The sequence below is a fragment of the Antechinus flavipes genome, chromosome 3, assembly GCF_016432865.1.
Source record: "Antechinus flavipes isolate AdamAnt ecotype Samford, QLD, Australia chromosome 3, AdamAnt_v2, whole genome shotgun sequence".
NCBI lineage: Eukaryota > Metazoa > Chordata > Mammalia > Dasyuromorphia > Dasyuridae > Antechinus > Antechinus flavipes.
In genome coordinates, this window is record NC_067400.1 from 295733381 (window position 1) to 295756794 (window position 23414).

Below are 23414 nucleotides of genomic sequence, written 5' to 3' on the forward strand. Positions count from 1 at the left end.
GACATGTCCAAAATCACACAGTTAACAAATGTCTGAGGCTAGATTTTTAACTCTGGTCTTTCTGACATAGGACACAGAACTTCTAACATGCTACTCATATGCCTCTATTAATATAATAGTATTTTCTTGTTCTTATTTAGATGGTTTCAGTTATATCTGATGCTTCATGAATCCTTTGGGGATTTTCTTGGAAAAGAAATTGGAAAGATTTTCTCCAGATCATTTTGCAGATGAGAAAACTGAGGTAAACAGGGTTAAGTGTCTTTCTCAGGGACACATAGCTATTAAGTGCCTGAGGTTATATTTGAATTCAGGCTTTCCTGACTCCAGGCATATCTGCTTATTGTATTAATATATTATTAGTTTTTGCTTTGGAATTTGCAACCTAGGGGCTCAGCTGTCTTGAATAGTGACTGAGGAGTTGCGCATTTGCCTGGAAGTTATATTAAACAAATACCAGATCAGATCAGACCAGGTTATACATCACATCTTATTCAGATATTCATGCAGTCTTGCCATTTTCTACTCAATCTTATACAACCAATCTTTTAAACACACCCATCCTTCTCACATACCCTACCCACTTTCTATCATGTGCTTTGAATATGGTAATCAAATTAACTATCACTTTTGGAAAAAGGACATGCCTATTGATTGCCTCATGGATAAACTCACATTTGTTGTGATTCATTAGACTAAAACTCTCTTTTGTGGCTAACATTCTCCTATATGATTCATCTTCTATCCAAATGTAATCTTCCTGAAGGTAGGACAGTCTCACTCAATATTTGTAATCCCAGTGCCAACCACAAAGAAAAAAAATTTTTCCCCATTCATTTTTTTTTAAGGAAAAATAATGCCACACAGAGGAAGTAGAGTAGATAAAGTACGAGGTTTAGATTAAAAAAAGAAGTTCAAATCATGCCTCAGATACTTACTAACTTTGTTCATGAGCAAATTACTCTGTTTCTTAAAATAAAGTAGTTAAGCTAAATTACTGGTCAAACTCAAATAGAAAGTGGAGCATTGTTAGTTTTTTAATATAATGTTAGCTATATTTTATTGTATTTTTGCTTATTTTGTGAAATATTTCTCAATTATGTTTTAATCTGTTTCAGCTGTACTCAATAGTTCAACAGTGAGAACGGCATATCTCAAGAGGATTGCAGGAGCAATTGTAATTGGAGCAGACACTTCTAGATTAATTTGTATGTCAAATCTCTTACAGCTCTATATTTATGGTCCTGATCTTTGTGTTCTTCTATGATAGTTCCTCCTATAACCCCTGTTTTGATAGAACTAGAAAGATGATTTCTTAATACCTCTAAAACTATTCTACTTCTAAACTGATAATTGGAGGAAGGACTGAGGGAAAACAGGAATACGAATACATTTTTGGTGGAGCTGGAAATTGGACCAACAATTCTGGAAAGCAATTTCATGAGTAAATGATTAAAAAATATGAGTAAAAAAATCATAAAAATTAACTCGACTATTAATACACTTTGACCCAGAAATACACTGCTAGACCTATACCTCAAAAAGGAAAAAGAAAGAGGGAAAAGACTAAAATGCATAAAAATATGTATTCAAAGCATAATAGCTAAAATATAAACTGCCTATTGACAATGGTTAGCCAAATTATGATACACGAATATAATGGAATACTATTGCTTTATAAGAAATTATTAAATAATTTCAGGTGAAACTGAAAAACTCTATGAACTGATACAGAATGAAGAGAGCAGAACAAGAATATTTTATAGAGAGATAGAACTATTATAAAAAAGCTATTTTGAAGAGCTTTAGTATCTGATTAATGCAATGGTAATCCTTGATAAGAGAGGTCCAAAGGTGAAATACATTAATCTTCTCCTGCCAGAGAGGTAATAGATGTAAATACAAAATGAAATGTCTATTTTTGATATGTCCAAATGGAAATCTGTTTTATTAGACTATATGTATTTTCTAAGTGTTTGGTTTTTATTATTTAATTAGGGCGGAGAGGAAATAGGAAAATAGAAAAAATGTTTTAAATAAATACATGAATAAATAAGATGTTGGAAAATAAATATACAAATACCTAAATTGCAACAACCAAAAAAAACTGGTAGAAGCAATGAAAATCAAAAAAAGAGAACAAACTTTTTAAGCACTTCAATAGCACAATTTGACCAAAAGTAATAAATATATAAATATTGTATTAGGACAAACCAGACTTTTCTTGAATTTGATGGTCCTTGTTAAAATTTAGTTTGCATTATGGTTTACATTGGAAAGTAATACAAGTATGTTACTTTTTTTTCTCCTCTTTTCACTAATACACAAAAAATAAGACACTCTGCAGGACAAATTAATTATCTTCGTATTTTGGTCAGGTTCTTTACTTTGTCCTCTTAAGAGCTATTTATACTTATTTATATAACATTTTAAAATATTGCAGTATTAAAATGCTGGTATTCCATTCTTATTGGTGAAGAGAGTAGCATAGAGTTAAGAATAGATTTCACTAGAGAAACACTGGAAAGCATTTGTTCATTTTAGTACTATCCATAAATGTTCTTGGGATCATTTGACTTTGTTGCATCTCACACCAAGCTCTTTGCCAGTGTATTTTTCCCTACACTGTTTCATAAGTGATATACCTCACAAGTTTCTATCTTCTTTCTCTATTGTACTTTGTAAATGAGCTCATATACTAAAAATAACTGCTATCCTATATTTCAAATTCTTTATTGAATTTGGTGAAGAAATTAAATATTTGCTTACTGATACAGTTCCTGGAACTCTTTTGATCTTCACAAGTGCTCACCTATATGAAACTGTGATTGGAAAACTAGATGTGGATTAAAGAAGATATGAGTTCAAATCTAACTTCAGACACTTCAGAAAGTAACCCTTGGTCATTTGATATCTGTTTGTCTCAGCATTCTGAACTGTAAAAATGGATTATATAACACTAACAAGGGTTGTCATGAAGGTCAGATATGATAATATTTGCAAAGCACTTTTTCAGCACAGTGCCTGGCACATTATAAATGATAGCTATTTTTTTTCTCAATGCAGCAAATATTCTATCACTAAGAAATTCTGATAATAAATATCAATATCTTTACATTTATCTATTGTAAATTTTATCCATTTATCCATATTATCCTTTAAAACACTTTCCATATTTCAGAGTTGTGTCAAATCATAGCAGTTGTAATTGCATGTGTCTTTTCATCTTTATCCTTTTTTTATAATATGCTTTTGGCTTTGATCTTTGCTCTAACTACTTGATGCTCTGATTATATACCTGTAGTTAATTCTGAAATGATGTCAATATCATTAATTAGTAGTTACCTACATGTTAATATATAATCAATTTCATCATTTGAGATGATGTTCAGAATTTGTTACAAACTATACTTTTCAATTATGTTAGAAAAATACTTAATACACTTATATTGTTAATTAGATCATTGTTTTTGAATATTACATACTTCTTTCTGATATCTTTTTATATTATTTTCTTCATTATTATTTAATTCTTAAATTATTTTTAGGAAAGCTAATAAGACATGGTAAATATGGTGCTGGATCAGGAATTAAAACACTGAAATCTTTCAGTTCTCAAATTATAGGTTGTAGTATTTATGCCAGATATTTGTTCCTTCTAAGCTTCTGTTTCTTATATGGAAAACAAGACCACTTTCCTTATATATGTCAGATACAAAATTCCTTAAAAATCTATAAACCACAATGGCTGCAACAAAGCTTAAGGATTGCTTATATGAGGATGAGAAGTTATTGAATTACTGAAGAAGGAAGTTTTAGGAATCATAATCCCTCTACTCTAGCCACTGTCCTTGGAATGTGAGATTTATTAGTATTTTTCAGTCTACTTGTCTTTTCTTTCTACCACTTGTGACAAGTTTCTATTTCTTTACAGGAAAAATTTCTCTTCAGGTATGGGAAGAGCAATAATGGAGAAAACAGAATGACCTTACAGACCAGTCTCCTTCAGTCAGTCAAATGTGGGTATTAGTATTAACTTCTCTAGGGACATAGTATCAGAATCATTTCTTTGACCCAATTTTTGAAGTTTATAAACTATAAGAAGAAGCTTTTCATACAGCTCGTGTTCCCAGCCAAGATGAAATTCTGACAATTCAGTGTTATCTAGCTCTTTCATTTGCATCTGTTTACTCTCTTTAGCAATTCTACACACACACACATACCACACACAATATTCCTCTTTGATATATCCACAATTTATCAAAATTTAGCAATTCAGAATTCAAATTAATGAAATAGAAATTACAAATATAATTTTAAAGAACATAAATAAACTTTGGAGTGCTCACTCTCTACAGTAGCAGAGACAACTGAACTAGAAAAGAGGACAGTACCCACTCCCATTCTCAATAAACTCCAGCAAGCACAGTTTTTTTCTCATTGCTAGCTGCCATCTGGATTAATTGCATTACTGAATCATCCTTCTCCATCATGATGGTGGCAGCAACTTCAAATGTTGCAAATGTTCCCTCTATCAGTTCTCTGCCTTGATTGAAATTATAAGTACAATACTTTCTTCTATGACCTCATATACATTCTACCTCTTTTGACACACTCTCTTCTAGCATGAGAGGAAAGTATCACTGCCTTTAATACACAATCCTATTTTTGTTTATGGGTTTACATATACTGATGAACTTCCATGCTAGAATTTCCAAGTAGATATGTCCATGGGAGAAGGCTAACATAAAATGATAATGTAACTCCCCATTAGTTTGTCTCTCTAAATATATTAAAAGTTACTTGAAGATAAAATTCCATCTTAAGTTTCTCTCCCATACCTAGTCCAATGCTTTACACATAATAAGTATTTAAATAGATTTGATCAACTAAAAATAATGAAGTACAAATAATTACATTAAGGAATATTATCCCCTCAAAGACTATTTAAAAAGAAGAGTATTATACAGAAGTATAGGTGGTCCCTTTAAGCAGATTTCACCATTGATGACTGATGAGAGATACTCAGAAATATTGGCTAATGGGTTTTACCTAATCTTTCCTAATGAGTGACAGAAAATGTTGCTCTGATAACATTTTTTTGAGAACATTGTAATTTGTATAAAATGAATGTAAGGAAGTAAAATATGAGCAACTCAAACAAACATTTCATTTTACTTACCTGGAATTTTTGTTCCATTACTACTTTTTCACTGTGCTTGACTTCAATATTCACTATTGACTTATAATATCCCTTTTGGATAGCATTTGGAAAGACAGCACTTTTATAGTCATGCTGTTTATGTAAAAGCATAACTACTTTATTTGTTTTGCTGTACAGTTAACCCCCAAAAATTTTTTTATTGATATTCAAGAAATAAGAATCAAGTAAATTTTACATCAAAGGCAAGAAATACATTTATCTAAAATCTGATTTTTTTCTATAACATCTTAATTTTTTAATCCATTTGCCCCTAAGAAATGAACAAAAAATGAAAAATAAAAATACCATTAACATGTTTTAGAGGAGTACTACTTAACTCCTGATATAATGTTATATGTAAAAAAACAATTCATCATAGAAAAAAAAATACTCAAAGATTCCTTTAAAATATAGTCAGCTATATCAACATCACTTTTAATGCACTATTTATGCATGAAGGCTCTTTCATTTAGAAGTCTGCAATTTAAGATAAATCATACCGATAGGTACATAAGTAAGGATATCTGAATTCATGGGGAAAAAACAATGGGAAAATGTGAATAAGTAAAGATTTTCAATTATGTATAAAAGACATTTGATAAAAAGGTGATTGAGAGATAATCATTATCATTTTGCTCAAAAATGATGTAATTTAAGAAAAAAACTAAACTTAATATTTCATGGAAAACTTTTGAGAGGAGGTACATTTTCAAAATTGTTTGAATAGAAGAAGGAAGGTTTGGTGAGCTAGAAGAAAGGATATCATAAATATATGACTTTAGGGAATCTCAGAGTGGACATGTAGTGTGACTGAATTAAGAGCACAGTGACTAAACTATTCTGGGAAAAATAGAGGGGTTAGAAAACAAGACAAATGAGGTCATGAACAGCTTAAAGTGGAAGAATTTTGGTATTGATCCAGAATGTAATGGGAATCTACCATCAGTCCTTAAAGGGTTTTGAGGCAGGGTGAGAACCAGGTAAAATTATTTTATCTGCAACATTCAATATTAGCTAAAGAAAAATGATGCCTAGTAGGGGGAAATAAAGGATTAAACTTATTAAAGTGCAGGAAAAAAATAATTAATCCTTAGATGAAAACTGTAGTATTAGAGAGTTACATGGATGGATTCGGAATTAGACAAAAAAGGTAAAACAATTAAGATTTGAGGAATTCAAAATAGAAAAGATATAGAACATTCCAATTTGAGGGAGATGTTCATGAAGTGGAGGAGTATCTCTGTTTTTGTGATATTTAATGGAATTTTGGAATAGATCTATGATAGACAATATGATATAGTAGATTTCTAGAAGTTCTGGATTACAGAAGCAAACCAAAGCAGAAAAGAAGTGTTGCTCAAAATGTCTTATCAAGCATAGTTGAAAAGAAGGAGGAGTCAAAAAGTATTCAACTGAGCTTTTCCAATATTTCTTTCCAAAAAACTTTAAAACATTGCCTCAAATCTGTTTCTAGGATGGCAGAGCAAACAAAGAAATATTTTTTTTCCTTCCCCAAGACAATATGCACGTTTGTAAACAAAGATCTTTGATGAAGGGGGTAAGTATGGGCTTAGAACACCAGTACTGGGATTAGATAATGGTGAGAAGAAGCAATAGCAGCTTTGAGAACTCTCAAGTGAGAAATAGTAAGGGGAACTGGCAAATAATCAGAAAGCTACAGAAGACCCCTATATTAGCACTGTATTCAGGAACAGAAACTGTTTTGCAATACCACTTCCTTTACTAACTTCTGACTTATTGTTGAAAAATGGAGAGGAATACTGTTAGTCAAGAGAAACTTAAGGTCCTGAGAGGAGTATCACTTCTGTCTCCTAAGAATCAGACCCTCCAAATAACAGTAGTATTTCCAGTTATAAAGCAGAAATTATGAGAAGCAATATAGACTGTAAATGCCAAGAGATCAGAGGCTTTTCCTAGTTAAGGAAAGGAATACAGACAGAAAGCAGCAACCACCCTTCTCCCTAAATCATACTACCTCAAAAGCACAAAAACTTTAAAATCCACAGAAATAACTCTGAAAACATCAGTGTAAAAAAGCCTAAAGTTTAAGATAGTGTCTGAGCCACCACTATTCCAGGAACAGATCCCAATATTAACATAAATTCCAAATTAAAAAATAGGTTGGAAAAACAAGCAAAGAACAATAACAAAAAAAAAAGTGATTATATAAAGAACGGCACTGACAGAAAGAACAAGCACAAATTTAGAAAACAAATAAGTAAATAGAGCTACAAGCAAAGCCTCAAAGAAAATGTGAAATGGACACAAACACAATAAGAATTGCTGTATGTTTTTTAAAAAACTGAAATCAAGTAACAATTCTTGTGGAAAAAGTTGGTGAAAATTGAAAACAAAAGGTAGTTATGAAAAGATAATTAACATCTTGGTAAAAGAGGCACAAAATTATTTTTTTATTATAGCTTTTTATTTACAAGTTATATGAATGGGTACTTTTACAGCATTAACAATTACCAAACCTTTTGTTCCAATTTTCTCTCTCCTTCCTCCCATCCCCTCTCTCAGATGCCAGGTTGACCAATACATGTTAGATATGTTAAAGTATAAATTAAATACAATATAAGTATACATGTCCAAACAGTTATTTTGCTGTACAAAAAGAATCGGATTTTGAAATAGTGTACTATTAGACTGTGAAGAAAATCAAAAATGCAGGCAGACAAAAATATAGGGATTGGGTATTCTATGTAATGGTTCATAGTCATCTCCCAGAGTTCTTTTGCTGGATGTGGCTGGTTCAATTCATTACTACTGTATTGGAACTAATTTGGTTCATCTTATTGTTGAAGAGGGCCACATCCATCAGAATTCATCATCACATAGTATTGTTGTTGAAGTATATAATGATCTCCTGGTTCTGCTCATTTCACTCGGCATCAATTCATGTAAGTCTCTCCAGGCCTTTCTGAAATTATCCTGCTGGTCATTTCTTACTGAACAATAATATTCCATGATATTCATATGCCACAATTTATTCAGCCATTCTCCAATTGATGGGCATCCACTCAGTTTTCAGTTTCTGGCCACTACAAAAAGATCTGCCACAAACATTCTTGCACATTTCCCTTTCCCTTCTTTAAGATTTCTTTGAAATATAAGCCCAGTAGAAACACTGTTGGATCAAAAGGTATGAATGAGGCACAAAATTATGGTATAAAATAATTTTTTTAATGAAAAGAATGGGTTAAATGGAAAAAGGAGGAACAAAATGTCATTGATGAAAATAATCCTTTAAAAATCAGAGGTGGAAATGGAAATGGAAAATTGGAAAATGGAAAAAAGAAGTACAAAATCTTACTTAAAAAAAATGATCTTTAAAAAATTAGAATTGGGCAAGTGAAATCTAAAGACCATGAGACATCAGAAAACAAATACATTAAATAAAAAAAAAGTGAGATATTTCAATGAAAAATAACTAACTTAGAAAATAGATTCAAGAAAGAACATTTTAAAAATATTGATTTATCTGAAAAAAAATATGTGTAAAGAAAGATACCTGAGGAAAAGAATCTCAAGAAATTATTAAGGAAAATTACTACAATATTATTAAACCAGAAAGGAACAAATACACTGAACAAATCCACTGATTAACTTCTGGAAAAGAAATCAAAATAAAAAAATCTCAGAAATATTATGACAAAATACCAAAGCTCCCAGGTCAAAGAGAAAATACTTCAGGTAGTCAAAAAGAAATCATTTAGATTATATAGAGCAACAGCCAGGATTATACAAGAATTAACAGCTTCTACATTAAAGACATGGAAGGCTTAAAATATAATATTCCAGAAAACAAAATAACAGAATCACAACCAAAAATAAACTTATACAAGAAAAATGAGCATTTTTTTTTTAGAGAAAGTAAAATGTCTTTAATAAAATAGAGGAGTTTCAAGGATTCTGGATGAGAAGACCAGAACTGGATAGAAAACTGACTTCTAAATATTATCTTCAACAGAAGAAAAAAGAAATTGTTATGGATTCAAAAGGTTGAACTATTTACCTTTTTATATGGAAGATAATATATGTATCTTCTAAGAATTCCATCAATATGAGGGCAATTAAAAGGAATATACATGGATAAGGTAAGGAAGAAGATAAATATTTGAGATTTCTTTTTAAGTAGATGAAAAAGAGTGATGTTTTGGGAAGAAAGAGGGAGAATGTGGAAAATCATATCAAATAAAAGAGTCATGCAAGGAAAAGCTTTGTAGTATAGGGGAAAAGAGTAGAGAAGGGTAGAGCAAGGCTTGATTCTCAATCGCTTCTAAATTGCTTCAAAAAGAGCAATTGTGTACATATTCATTTGGAAATAGATATCTATCTTGCCCAATAAAAGAGGGAGGGATTAAGAGAGAGAAAGACTAATAAAAGGATAAACAAAATAAAATGAGATGGAGAGAAATCCAGGAACAAAATGAACACAATTATAATTATAATTATTATAAAACATTTTTACACTAATAAAGCTAGATCTGAACAATTAGAAAAATACCAATTATTCACAGTTAGGCAGAGCCAATGTAATAAAAATGTCAATTTCATTTAAATCAATTAACTTATTTATTGCCACACAAAGCTAAAAAAAAAAAATCAAAATTCAGCTGCAACATTAAAAGACCAAAAATATAAAGGGAATTAGTGGGGAAAAATGTGAAGGAATGTGGCATAACTCTATCATAAAATGGCAAACATCAAAACAATCTACTAATTACTAAGATGCACAGCAATAGATCAGTATAAAATACATAATATAACAAAGAAAACCAAAAGTTAGTTTAAAATTTTTAAAATAATTTCTTCACTCACAAATTCATGAATATCCTAAAATCTAATCACAGAAAAAAGTTGGGGGGAAAGTGTCACATCATAAAATCTAATAGCAGAGAATAAATATAAAATGCAGTGAGGGCTCAATCAGAGGAAAATTTTTATAGAAATGTAAGAGTCAGGCAGAGCCAAGATGGCAGAAAGTACATAGGCTTTTGCCTTCCTGGCTTCCCTCACAATCAACATCAGATCATGTCTCTAAAAAGGTTTTGGAATGACAGAACCCACAAATATTTGTAGTATAACAAATTTCCAGCAGAAGATATTTTGGAAGAACTTCAGGAGAAGTCTTTCTCAATTGATTAGGGGAGAAATGGCCTATCACAGGCATAGCACAGGGAGGTGCAGAGCAGAGATACCTTTACACTCCAGGGGAATCTAGTGTAAAGCTCTTAGCCAAAATACAGCAGCATAGATTGCTCTGTCCTGGTTCAAAAGCCAGTGGATCAGCAGATCTCACAACACAACTGCAAAAAGCAAATAGTGAACCTTAGGATAACAAGTGAGACTTGGTCATGCCCAGTGCAACATGGGAAGGAAGCTGACTGCACTATTTCCAGTGCAGTGTAAAGCACCTGCTATTCTGTAGAAGAAGCTTGGGATAATCTTCCCTTTGTCCTAAGAGCAGACCTAAACCTTTAAAAATGAGTAAAAAAGAAAACAAAAAGAACTATGATCATGGATAGCTATTATAGAGACAGGAAAGAACAGACCTCAAGTCTTGAGACCACTGAAATCAAAACTTCACCAGATGAGGCCTCAAATAGTAGTATCAGCTGACCTCCAACTCAAAAGACTGTCTTGGAAGAATTCAAAAAGTATATTAAATGAGAATTAGAAGGAAAATGGGAACAGGGAATGAAAGTTTTGCAGGAGATTTTGGAAAATGAAACAAATTCTTTGAACAAACCACTCCTTAAAAAAATAGATTTGAAGAAATGGAAAAAGAAAACAACTACTTGAAAAAAAAAAGAATTAGTGAAATGGAAAAAGAGAGCAAATGACAAAAAATAGAATTGGTGAATTTGAAAAAAAAAATTCAATGAACAAAAACAATCCATTTAAAAATTAAATTGGCCAAATTCAAAAAGTTAACAAGTGAACTGAAGAGAATAATTCACTAAAAATTAGAATTGAAAAAAAATGGAAGTGAATGACTCAATGAGACATCAAGAATCAGTCAAAAAAAAAAAGAAAAAGAAAAAGAAAAACATAGAAGAAAATTAAAGTATCTCACTGGAAAAACAACTGACTTAGAAAACAGATCCAAGAAAGACAATTTAAGAATTATTGGACTACCTGAAAACCATGATTAAAAAAAAATGTCTAGACACCACTTTTCAGGAAATCATCAAGGAAAACTGCCCTGATGTCCTAGAACAGAGGGTAAAATAGCCATTTAAAAAATCCTCTGATCACCCCTGAAAAAGATCCAAAATTTTAAAATCCAAGGAACATTATCGCCACATTCCAGAATTATCAAATCAAGGAGAAAATACTGCAAGAAGCATAAAAAAAAAAAACAATTCAAATATTGAGGTGCCACAATCAGGATTAGCCAAGATCTAACAGTTTCTACTTTAAAGAATTTAAGAGTCTGAAATATAATATTCTGGAGAGCAAAGGAACTTGGACTGCAGCCAAGAATTAACTATCCAGCAAAACTAAGTATTATCTTTCCAGTAAAAATCAATGGACTTTCAATGAAATAATTTTCAATTATTTTTTGATTAAAAGGCCAGAGCTTAACAGAAAATTTGATTTTCAAATAAAGAATTCAAGAGAAGCATAGAAAGGTAAAAAGAGAAAGGGAAAAAATATGCTTTTTTGAATATTAAAATGGTGACATTCCTATATGGAAAGATAGTAACTTTAATTCTTGATAACTGTCTCTTTATTAGGGGTATAGAGAATGTAAGGATAATTTGATTTTACAGTGGTAAAATAAAAAGAAACTAGGGATGGAAAAGTCATTGCATTGAAAGAAGAGAAAAATGGAGATAAAATGGGATAAGCAACATCATAGGAAGTAGCAAAAAAAAAAAAACTATTAAATTTGAGGGAAAGAAAAGAGAGGGGTGAGCATTATTTGAATGTGAATCTCATTGGATTTGGCTCATAGAGAGAATATCAGATACAATTAAAAATTTTATCCAAAAGAATGACAATCATGACACAACACACCTAAATTTAATGGATGCAGCCAAAGCAGTTCTTAGGGAAATTTAATATCTCTAGATGCTTACATGAAAAAAAAAAAAAGTAGAGAAAGAGAAGTTCAATGAATTGGATATGCAACAACAACAACAACAAACTAGGAAAAATATATAAATTAAAACCTTCCTATTAAATACCAAGTTTGAAGTTTTGAAAATAAAAGGGGGGATTAATAAAATTGAAAGTAAGAAAATTATTGAACTAAAACAAAACTAAGAGTTGGATTTATGAAAAAACCATCAAAATAGGTAAAACTTTGGTTAATTTGATTAGAAAAAGGAAAGAAGAAAATCAAATTGCTAGTATCAAAAATGAAAAGGATGAATTTACTGTAGAGGACAGGAATTCTGAAAAGTTATACTTGAATCAAAGACAGCAAGGTGCTTATAGTTAAGCACTCAGTGTGAGATAATAGTTCTCTAAACATATACTTAATGTTATCTGATGATGTAATGGTTGCACATGCTCAGTCGTTACAGTGATGTAATTCTACTGAAGTATTTAAGGGCTGGGAGGCTGGGAATGAGCCTCTCAGCCACAATCATAGAGGACTATGTCAGCCACAGACATGACACAAAGAAGACTCCGGATTTCATCTTTGACCATCCATCCTCTTGAGTCTCCTGTCTCCTTCACTTCTCCACTAAGATCAAGGACTTGGGCTGATCCTGAGGTCCTCCAGAGAGGTGGTCCAAACATTACAATTTACCACTAATGAAGAAGAAATTAGAGAAATAATTAGAAGCTCTTTAGCCCAACTGTATGACAATAAATCTAATAATCTAAGTGAAATGGATGAATACTTACAAAAATAGATGGGCCAGATTAATAGAGGAAGGAATAAATTACTTAAATATTCCCCTTTTGGAAAAAGAAATTGAACAAGTTATTAATCAACTCCCTAAGAACAAATGTCCAGGATCAGATGGATTACAATTGAATTCTACTAAACATTTAAAAAAACAATTCATTCCAATAAGATGCAAACTATTTGGCAAAACACTGAAAGAAAGAATCCTATAAAATTTCTTTTACTACACAGATACTATTCTGATACCTATACCAGGTAGGCTCAAAACAAAGAAAAAAGTTACAGACCAATTTTGTCAATGAAGATTGAAGCAAAAATCTTAAATAAAATACTAGCAAAGATAAATATTGTAACAATAAGTTATCATCAGGATAATACAACATGACCAAGTAGTATTTATACCAGGAATGCAAGGTTGGTTCAACCTGAGAAAAATTATTAGCCTAATTGACTATATCAATGACCAAAATTACAGAAATCATATAATTATCTCAATAGAAACAGAAAAACATTTGGCAAAATCCAACGCCCATTCATATTAAAAATGCTAAAAAGTACAGGAATAAATGAAGTTTTCTTTAAAATGATCAGTAGCATCTATCAAAAACCATCAGCAAGCAACATATGTAATAGCAATAAACTGGCACCATTCCCAATACATCAGGGCTGAAACAAAGTTGCTCACTGTCACCATTACTATTCAATATTGTATTAGAAATGTTACCTTTAGGAATGAAAGAAGAAAAATAAATTAAAGGAATTAGAGCAGGTAATGAGAAAACCAAATTACCACTCTCTGCAGATGGCATGATGATATATTTAGAGAATCATAATCAGCTAAAAAACCACTAGAAAAATTTTACAACTTTAGCAAAGTTGCAAGATACAAAATAAAACCACATTAATTATCAGCATTTCAATGTTAACAAAGTCCAGCAGTAAAAGATACAAAGAGAAATTTCATTTAAAATAACTATTGATAATATAAAATATTGGGATTCTACTTGCCAAGACAAAAACCAGGAATTAAATGAACACAATGACAAAACATTGTCCACAAATAAAATCATATCTAACCAACTGGAAAAATATCAAGTGCTCATGGTTAAGCTGAGGTAATATAATAAAAATGACAACTCTACCTAAATTAATCTACTTATTCAATCCCATACCAGTTGTACTGCTAAGAAATTACTTTAGAGAGTTATAGAAAATAATAATAAAAATTCATCTGGAAGAACAAAATGTCAAGAATTTCAAGGGAATTAATTGGAAAAAATGCAAAGAAAATTAGCTTTGCTGTACCACTACCTAAAATTATATTTTAAAATAGCAGTCATCAAAATCATTTGGTATTGCCAAAAAAATAGAGTAGTAGATCAGTGAAATAGCTAAGGATCACAGGACACTATAGTTGATGACTATAGTAATCTAGTGTTTGACAAACCCAAAGATTTCCATTTCTGTGGTAAGAACTCAGCATTTGACAAAACATGCTGGGAAAATTGGAAAATAGTATGGCAGAAACTAGGCATTAATCCTACACCTAACACACTATATATAAGATAAGGTTTACATTATTTCAGTATTTAGACATAAAGAGAGATAGTATAAGAAATTTGGAGAACAAAGAACAATGTACTTTTCATATTTATGGAGAAGGAAGAAATTTGTGATAAAATAACTAAATAGCACTATAAAATGAAAAATGGATAATTTTGTTTATATTAAACTAAAATGCTTTGTATAAACAAAGGCAATGCACCGAAGCTTACAAGGGAAGCAGAAACCAAGAAAAAAAAATTAATAGCCAGGTGTTCTGATGTGATGACTATGTTAGCACTCAGGATACCTTAGAATCAGATGGAGTCAGGATAAGCAAAAGTCCTTAGTCTTTATTCTTGGTCTTTAAGGGTAGGATTGATTTGTATGAAAACAGAATCTTCTCAATCTTCCTTCTTTGTCTCCCACCCAGAGAGTGACCTGGCTAGTCTTACTCCATCCCCTAATCTCTCCTACTCTGTATACACCAATTATTGAGCCAGCACAGTATAGTGGGAAGGGCCATTCCCCAAGCACATGCCCATAGAGTATTGTCCAATCGGTGATTAGCCCTAAATGCTTGAATTGACCTCAATGCAATGACTCAAGAGTTTCAGTATTCTACATTCTGAAAAAAGTCTCATTTCTAATATATAGAGAGAATTGAATCAAATTTATAAGAATATAAGCCATCCTCCAAATGATAAATAATCAAAGCATATGGACAGAGTTTTCAGATGAAGAACTTAAAACCATTACTAGTCATATGAAAAAGCTATAAATCGCTATTTTTTTTATTTTGTAAACAATATTTTATTTTCCCCAAATTATATGTAAAAATAATTTTAACATTCTTTTAAAAATTCTATGCCCATCATCCTAAGCAATTTGATAAAGGTTATACTTCATTAGTTGTTATCATTATTATTATTATTATAGCTTTTTATTTACAAGATATATGCATCGGTAATTTTATAGCATTGACAATTGCAAAACCTTTTATTCCAATTTTTCCCCTCCTTTCCCCCCCACCTCTCCCAGATGGCAGGTAGACCAATGCATGTTAGATATGTTAAATACAATATATGTATACATGTCCATAGTTATTTTGCTGCACAAAAAGAATCATACTTTGAAATAATATAAAATTAACCTTTGAAGGAAATAAAAAATGCAGGCAAACAAAAATAGAAGGATTAGGAATTCTATGTAGTGGTTCACACTCATTCCCCTGAGTTCTTCCATTGGATGTAGCTGATTCAGTTCATTACTGCTGTATTGGAACTGATTTGGTTCATCTCATTGCTGGAGATGGCCACATCCATCAGAATTGATCATCATATAGTGTTATTGTTGAAGTATATAATGATCTCTTGGTCTTGCTCATTTCACTCAACATCAGTTCATGTAAGTCTCTCCAGGCCTTTCTGAAATCATCCTGCTGGTCATTTCTTACAGAACAGTAATATTCCATAACATTTATATACCACAATTTATTCAGCCATCCTCCAATTGAGGGACATCCACTCAGTTTCCAGTTTCTGGCCACTACAAAGAGGGCTGCCACAAACATTTTTGCACATACATGACCCTTTCCCTTTAAGATCTCTTTGGGATATAAGCCAAGTAGTAACACTGCTGGATCAAAGGGTTGCATTAGTTTTTTAGGATGATTTATTTTGCAATTTCATTTAAAGACAATTTTGAACTTTCATTCTTTTTATTAAAGTATTTTATTTTTAAAACATATGCATGGTTAATTTTCAATATTCACCCTTGCAAAATTTTGCATTCCAAATTTTTCCCATCCTTCCCCCACTGTTCCCTAGAGAGCAAGTAATCTCATACATGTTAAACATGTGCAATTTTTCTGTATATATTTCACAATTATCGTGCTGCACACAAGAAAAATCAAATCAAAAAAGAAAAATGAGAAAGAAAAAAATGCAAGCAAACAACAACAAAAAAAATTAAAATACTATGCTGTACCCACAATTCTCTCTCTGGGTACAGATGTTTCTCTTCATCACAAGACAATTAGAACTGGCTTGAATCATCTCATTGTTGAAAAGAGCTATGTCTATCAAAAATGATCATCATATAATTTTGCTGTTGCCATGAACAATGATCTCCTAGTTCTGTTCACTTCTCTTAGACTCAGTAGAGACACTGCTGGACCAAAGGGTATGCACAATTTGATATCCCTTTGGGCATAGTTTCAAATTGATTTCCAGAGTGGTTGGATCAGTTCAGAACATTACCAATAGTGTATTAATGTCCAAGTTTTTCCATATCCTCTCCAACATTTGTCATTATCTTTTCCTATCATCTTAGCCAACCTGAAAGGTATGTAATGGTACCACAGAGTTGTCTTAATTTGTATTTCTCTGATCACTAGTGATTTGCTACACCTTTTCATATGACTAAAAATAGTTTGAATTTCTTTATCTGAAAATTGTGTATTCATATCCTTTGACCATTTAGCAATTGGAGAATGGCTTGAGTTCTTATACATTTGATTCAATTCTCTATGTTTTAGAAATGAGGCCTTTATCAGAACCCTTGAATGTAAAAAAAAAAAAAAATTCCCAGTTTATTGTTTCCCTTTAGTGTTTTCTGCATTGGTTCTGTTTGTACAAAAACTTAAATTTAATATAATCAAAATCATCCATTTTTTTAATTCAGTAATATACTCTGATTCTTTTTTGGTCATAAATTCCTACCTTCTCCACAGATTTGAGACATAAATTATTATTTTTTTTCTAATTTGCCTATAATATCAATCTTTATGCCTAAATCATGAATCTATTTTGACCTTATCTTTATATAGGGTGTTAGATGTGGGTCAAAGCCTAGTTTCTTCCAATTTTACCAGCAGTTTTTGTCAAATACGGAGTTCTTATTCCAAAAGTTTGGGTCTTTAGGTTTGCCAAACACAAGAATACTATAGTCATTGACTATTTTGTCCTTTGAACTTAATCTATTCCATTAATCAACCTATTTCTTAGCCAGTACCAAATGACTTTGATAGCTGCTGTTTTATAGTATAATTTTAGGTTTGATACAGTTAGGTCATCTTCATTTGCATTTTTTCAATAATTGCCTGAAATCATTGATCTTTTGTTCTTCCAGATGAATTTTATTTTTTTTTTTTAGCTCTGTGAAGTAATTTCTTGAGAGTTTGATTGGTATGGTACTAATTATTTATTAATTTAGTTAGTACTGTCATCTTTATTATATTAGCTCAACCTACCCAGCATTTGAGACTTTTCCAAGAGATTAGACCAGACTTTATTTTGTAATTGGATTTATATGGTCCCTGGCTTTGCCTTGTCAGGTAGACTTCCAAATATATTATCTACAATTATTTTAAATGGAATTTCTCTTGGTATCTCTTGTTGCTGGACTTTGTTGGTAACATAAAAATGCTGATGGATTTATTTTGTATTTATTTTGTATTTTGCATCATATTTTGGATTATTATTTGGATTAATTTGGATATTATTTTTTGGATTTGGATTTATATCCTGAACTATGCTAAATTTATGAATTGTTTCTAGTAGTATTTTAGTTGAATATGATTCTCTAAGTATATCATCATATCAGGTGCAAAAAGTGATTATCTGATTTCCTCATTTTCTTCTCTAATTCCTTTAATTTCTTTTTCTTAGATCATTGCAAAAGATAACATTTCTAATACAATATTGAATAATAATGGTGATAGTGGGAAACCTTGTTTCAACTCTGATCTTACTGAGAATAGTTCCATTTTATCCCTATTACATGTGATGTTTGCTAGTATTTTAAATAATGCTTTTTATTATTTTATGGAAAACTCCATTTGTTCCTATATTCTCTAGTGTTTTTAATAGGAATGAATGTTGGATTTTGTCAAAACTGCTTGTTCTGTACCAATTGAGATAATTATACAATTTCTATTAGTTAGGTTATTGATATAGTGAATTATTGCTATTAATTTTTCCTAATATTGAACTAGCCCTGAATTCCTGGTATAAATCCTACTTGGTCATGGCATAATATCCTGGAGATAAATTGTTATCTCTTTGCTAATATTTTATTTAAGATTTTTGCCTCAATACTCATTAGGGAAATTGGTTTATAATTTTCTTTCTCTATTTTAACCTTACCTGGTTTTGCTATCAGCACCATGTCTGTGTCATAAACTGAATTTGGTAGGACTACATCTTTCTCTATATTTTCAAATAGTTTGTATTAATTGTTTAAATGTTTTGTAGAATTCATATGTAGATCCATCTGACTTTGGAGATTTGTTCTTAGGGAGTTAATTAATAGCTTGTTCAATTTCTTTTTTTCTAAAATGGAATTATTTAAATATTTTATTCCTTTTTCTATTAATCTGGGTAATCTATATCTTTGTAAGTATTGCTTGATTTCACTTGGATTATCAGATTTTTTTATATAGAATTGGACAAAATAATTCCTAATTATTGCTCATTTTTCCTTCACTGGTGAAAAGTTCTCCCTTTTCATTTTTGATATTAACAATTTAATTTTCTTCTTTAATTCTTCTAATCAAATTAAAGCTTTATCTATTTTGTTTATTTTTTCATAAAATTAACTCAGTTGTTTTATTAATTCAATAGTTTTCTTACTTTCAATTTTATTAATCTCCTCTTTTATTTTTAAAATATCAAATTTTATATTTAATTGGGGACTTTTAATTTGTTTTTTTTCTAGTTTTTGTTCTGTTTTGTTTTGTTTTAGTTTCATGCCCAATTCATTGATCTTCTCTTTCTCTATTTTATGCAAGTTAGTATCTAGAGATATAAAACTTCCCCTAAGAACTGCTTCGGCTGCATCCCATACATTTTGGTATGTTGTCCCATTATTGTCATTCTCTTGGATGAAATTATCGATTGTGTTTATGATTTGTTGTTTCACTTCATTCTTCAGGATTACATTATTTAGTTTCCAATTAACTTTTAGTCTATTTTCCCCTAGCTTTTTATTGCATCATGATCTGAAAAAGATGCATTTATTACTTATGACTTTGTGCATTTCATTTTAAAGCTTTTATACCCTAATATGCCATCATTTTTTCTAGAGAGTCTGCTGAGATAAAAGGATATTCCTTCCTGTTTCCATTCAATTTTCTCCAAAGGCCTATCATACATAACTTTTCTAGAATTATATTTAGTTATTTAACTTTTTCATATTTATTTTGTAGTTTGATTTATCTAGTTCTTAGAAAGCAAGTTTGATCTCTTCCAGTCTGATTCTTCTTGAAGCTCTCAATTTCTCCTCTAGGAATCTGGATGCTTTACCACTTGGTACATATGTGTTTAGTATTGATTTTGTTTCATTATCTATGATAATGCAAGAAGTAGTTCCCTTTTTTATCTCTTTTGATTAGATCTATCTTTGCTTTTGCTTGATCTGAGATCAAGATCACTACCTCAACTTTTTTTTTTTTTTTACTTCAGCTGAAGCATGATAGATTCTGCTCCAGCCATTTACCTTTTATCTGAATATATCACTCTGTTTTAAATGTGTTTCTTGTAAACAACATATTTTCAAATTCTGGCTTTTAATCCAGTCTTCTATCTGCTTCCATTTTATGGGAGACGTTATATCATTCACATTCACAGTTAAACTGACTAACTCTGTATTTCTTACCATTTTGTTTTCTCCACATTATACTTTTCTCTTTCCTTTCCACTTTTCCCTCCCTCACAGTATTTTGCTTCTGACCACCACCTCCCCCAACAGCCCTCCCCTTTTACAGCCCCTTTCCTTTCTTATACCTTTCACCTTCTATTTCAGTTCTCCTCTTCTTTTCTTGAGCCCTTTTCCATCTAATTCATATAATGGAGACAAGTTTCTCTGTGAAACTAAATATGTTTGATATTAGTCAATCCAATGAGATATTTTATATTTTCTTCTGTGTTTTGGTTTTGTTTGATTCTTGAAATCTTATTGAGTCATTCATTTCCATTTGTCCAATTCTCATATTAAGTGAATTGTTTTCTTCAATTAACTTTTTAATCTTCTTTTGTATCTGACCAATTAAACTTTTTTTTTTTTTTTTTTTTTTTTTTTTGCTGAGGCAATTGAGGTTAAGTGATAGCCCAGGGTAACACATTTAGAAAGTGTTAAGTGTCTGAGACCATATTTGAATTCAGATTCTCCTGACTTAAGGGTTGATGCTCTATCCACTGTGCCACTTAGCTGCCCTGACCAATTGAACTTTTAAATGAGGTGTTTTGTCCTTTGAATTTTTCCCCCATTCCAAAAATTCTGTTTTTCAATGAACTGGTTTCTTTTTCAAATCTATTTTGTAAGGAGTTATTTGATTTTTCCATTTCACAAAATCTATTTTAAGAATTTTTCTTCCGCTGATTTCTGTATTTCTTTTTTCAAACTCTCTTGCAAAGTTCTCATTTCCCCATTTTTCTTCTCTCTTTTTTAAGATCCTTTTTGAATTTTTCCAGGAGAGCCTTGTGAAATGGGGCCCAACTCATATGACCCTTTGGGGCTTAATCTGGAGATGATTTGCCTTTAGGATACTTAGAGTTTGAAGACTGTTCTCTTTCTTTGTAAAAGCTATCTCTGGTCAAAGTTTTTTTTGCATTTTTGCTCATTTTTTTAAAAAGTTGAGGTTTGCTTTTAGGGCAAAGAGGAGATTGCCCCAAGCTTCCTCTACAGGTAATAGTAGCTTTATGCTTCCCTGTCCTTTGGATGATAGGTAGGTATGGCTAACTCCCTTGTTATTCTGGGGTTTAGAAGCTCACTATTTGTCTTTTCTATTTGCATTGGGTATTTTACAGCTAATCTGTTGATTCACTGGTGTGTATCCAGGACAGAGGAGCCAACATTGTTATAATGTTTGGCTAAAAGTCTCCTAGTAGTTTCCCTGGCACAGGGACATATGCACACTGTCCTGTGTCCTTGCACTGCCCCTGCACCTAGTCACCTCCACTCCTCCCCCAACTTGATTGAAATAAGCCTTTTCTGAAGATCTTCCAAAATATCTTCTGCTGGAAATTTGTTAAACTCCAAATATTTGTAGGTTCTGTCACTCCAAAATCAATTCAGAGTCTTGATCTGGTGTTGATATGAGGCTCACCAAAAGGAGTTCATGTAAAGAACTGTCTACTCTTCACTCTCTTGGCTCCACCCCTCTCTAAATCACTATTGATCAAAGAAGTGCAAATTAAGGTACTAATGCATATCTCTCAGATTGACTAAGATGAGAGGAAATTATAATAATAAATGTTGGAAGAGATGGGGAAAATACTAATATATTCTTGGTAGAGTTGTGAACTAATCCAATCATTCTGTAGAGCATTATGGAACTAGTGGTCACAAGTGGGAATCCTACCTGCATATTGAAGAAGAGCAAGTTCCAGAAACAAAGTTGGGTGCTCTAATCCCAGGAGCAGAATAATGATTTAATTTTAGCTTTTAGACCAACATGTAAATTTGCATTGGCATAGTGATACCAGAAATTCCAGACAAAAAAGGAAGCTGGCAGTTCAGGTGCCCTGAACCTACTGTCACATAGTAGACTGCTGTTACAGCAGTCTACTGTAACTTTCATCAAAGAATAAGCAAACAGACTCCAATCTACTCAGGAACCAGAAAAGCTGATAACAATAAAACAGTGAACTGACTTCATTCTGGATCACATAACTTTGAAATGACTGCTAGCTTTCAGACACCCAAACTGAGTTGTGAAAGGGTCAAAAGGATATAAAAGGATAGAAGCTCAGTCCAGTCATTTGTGCCAGAACTAACATAAAATCAAAACTCAAGAAGTAATTTGGAAGAATGAATAAACAACAACAACAACAAAAGAATCCAATACTAAAGAGATACTGTGATGAGAAGGAAATTCAAGAAAACAAACACAGAAAAAAAATAATCAATGACTTAAAAACAACTGCATGCAGTCTCAAATTAAAATTTCAGCTGGGATACATTTCCATCATGAATTCCTAGAATAGTTAAAGCAAGGATTTTATGAAGACCCAAATGCTTTTAAAGCCAACTGAAAGTAGTAGAAGAAAAATAAGAGAAGTTAATGGAAGAAAAAATACAAAGAGTATCTTCAGCTAAAAAGGTTGTCAAATCTTATTGAAAAAATATTTCCTTAAAAGTTAGAATTGGCCACATGGAGTGAATCACTTCATGAAACAAGAAATAATAAAGCAAGTCAAAATAAAATGAAAAATAAAAGAAAATATAAAATATCTCATTAAAAAAAACCAAGTATCTCAGGGGAAAAGAGTGAGAAGAGACAATGTGTATTCTGCAATAAACAAAAAGGAGTCAAATTATCATGTTTTAAGAAATTACAAAATTGTCCAGATACCTTAGGACTAGAGAAAAGTAGAAATGTTAAGAATTCACCATTCATCTCTTGAAAGAAACTCCACAATGAAAACTCCCAGAAATATCACAGCCATAATCCAAGGCTCTTGGATCAAGGCAGGAAATATCCTAAGTAGACAGAAAGAAAGAATTCAAGTATTTGGGAGTCAGTCACATAAGATTTAGTAGCCATTATCATAAAGAAATGAAGTTTGAAATATGTACTAAAAAACAAATGTTCTAGGTTAAGAATAAAAAACAATGTATCCAGAAAAAATCTTAGTATAATCCTACAAGAAGATAATGTATATATGATGAAATGAAGGACTTTCAAGCAATCTTAATGGAAAGAACAAACCTCGGTCAAAAATGTGGAATAAAGACACAGAATCAAGAGAAACAAAGAGAAAAACATGAGAC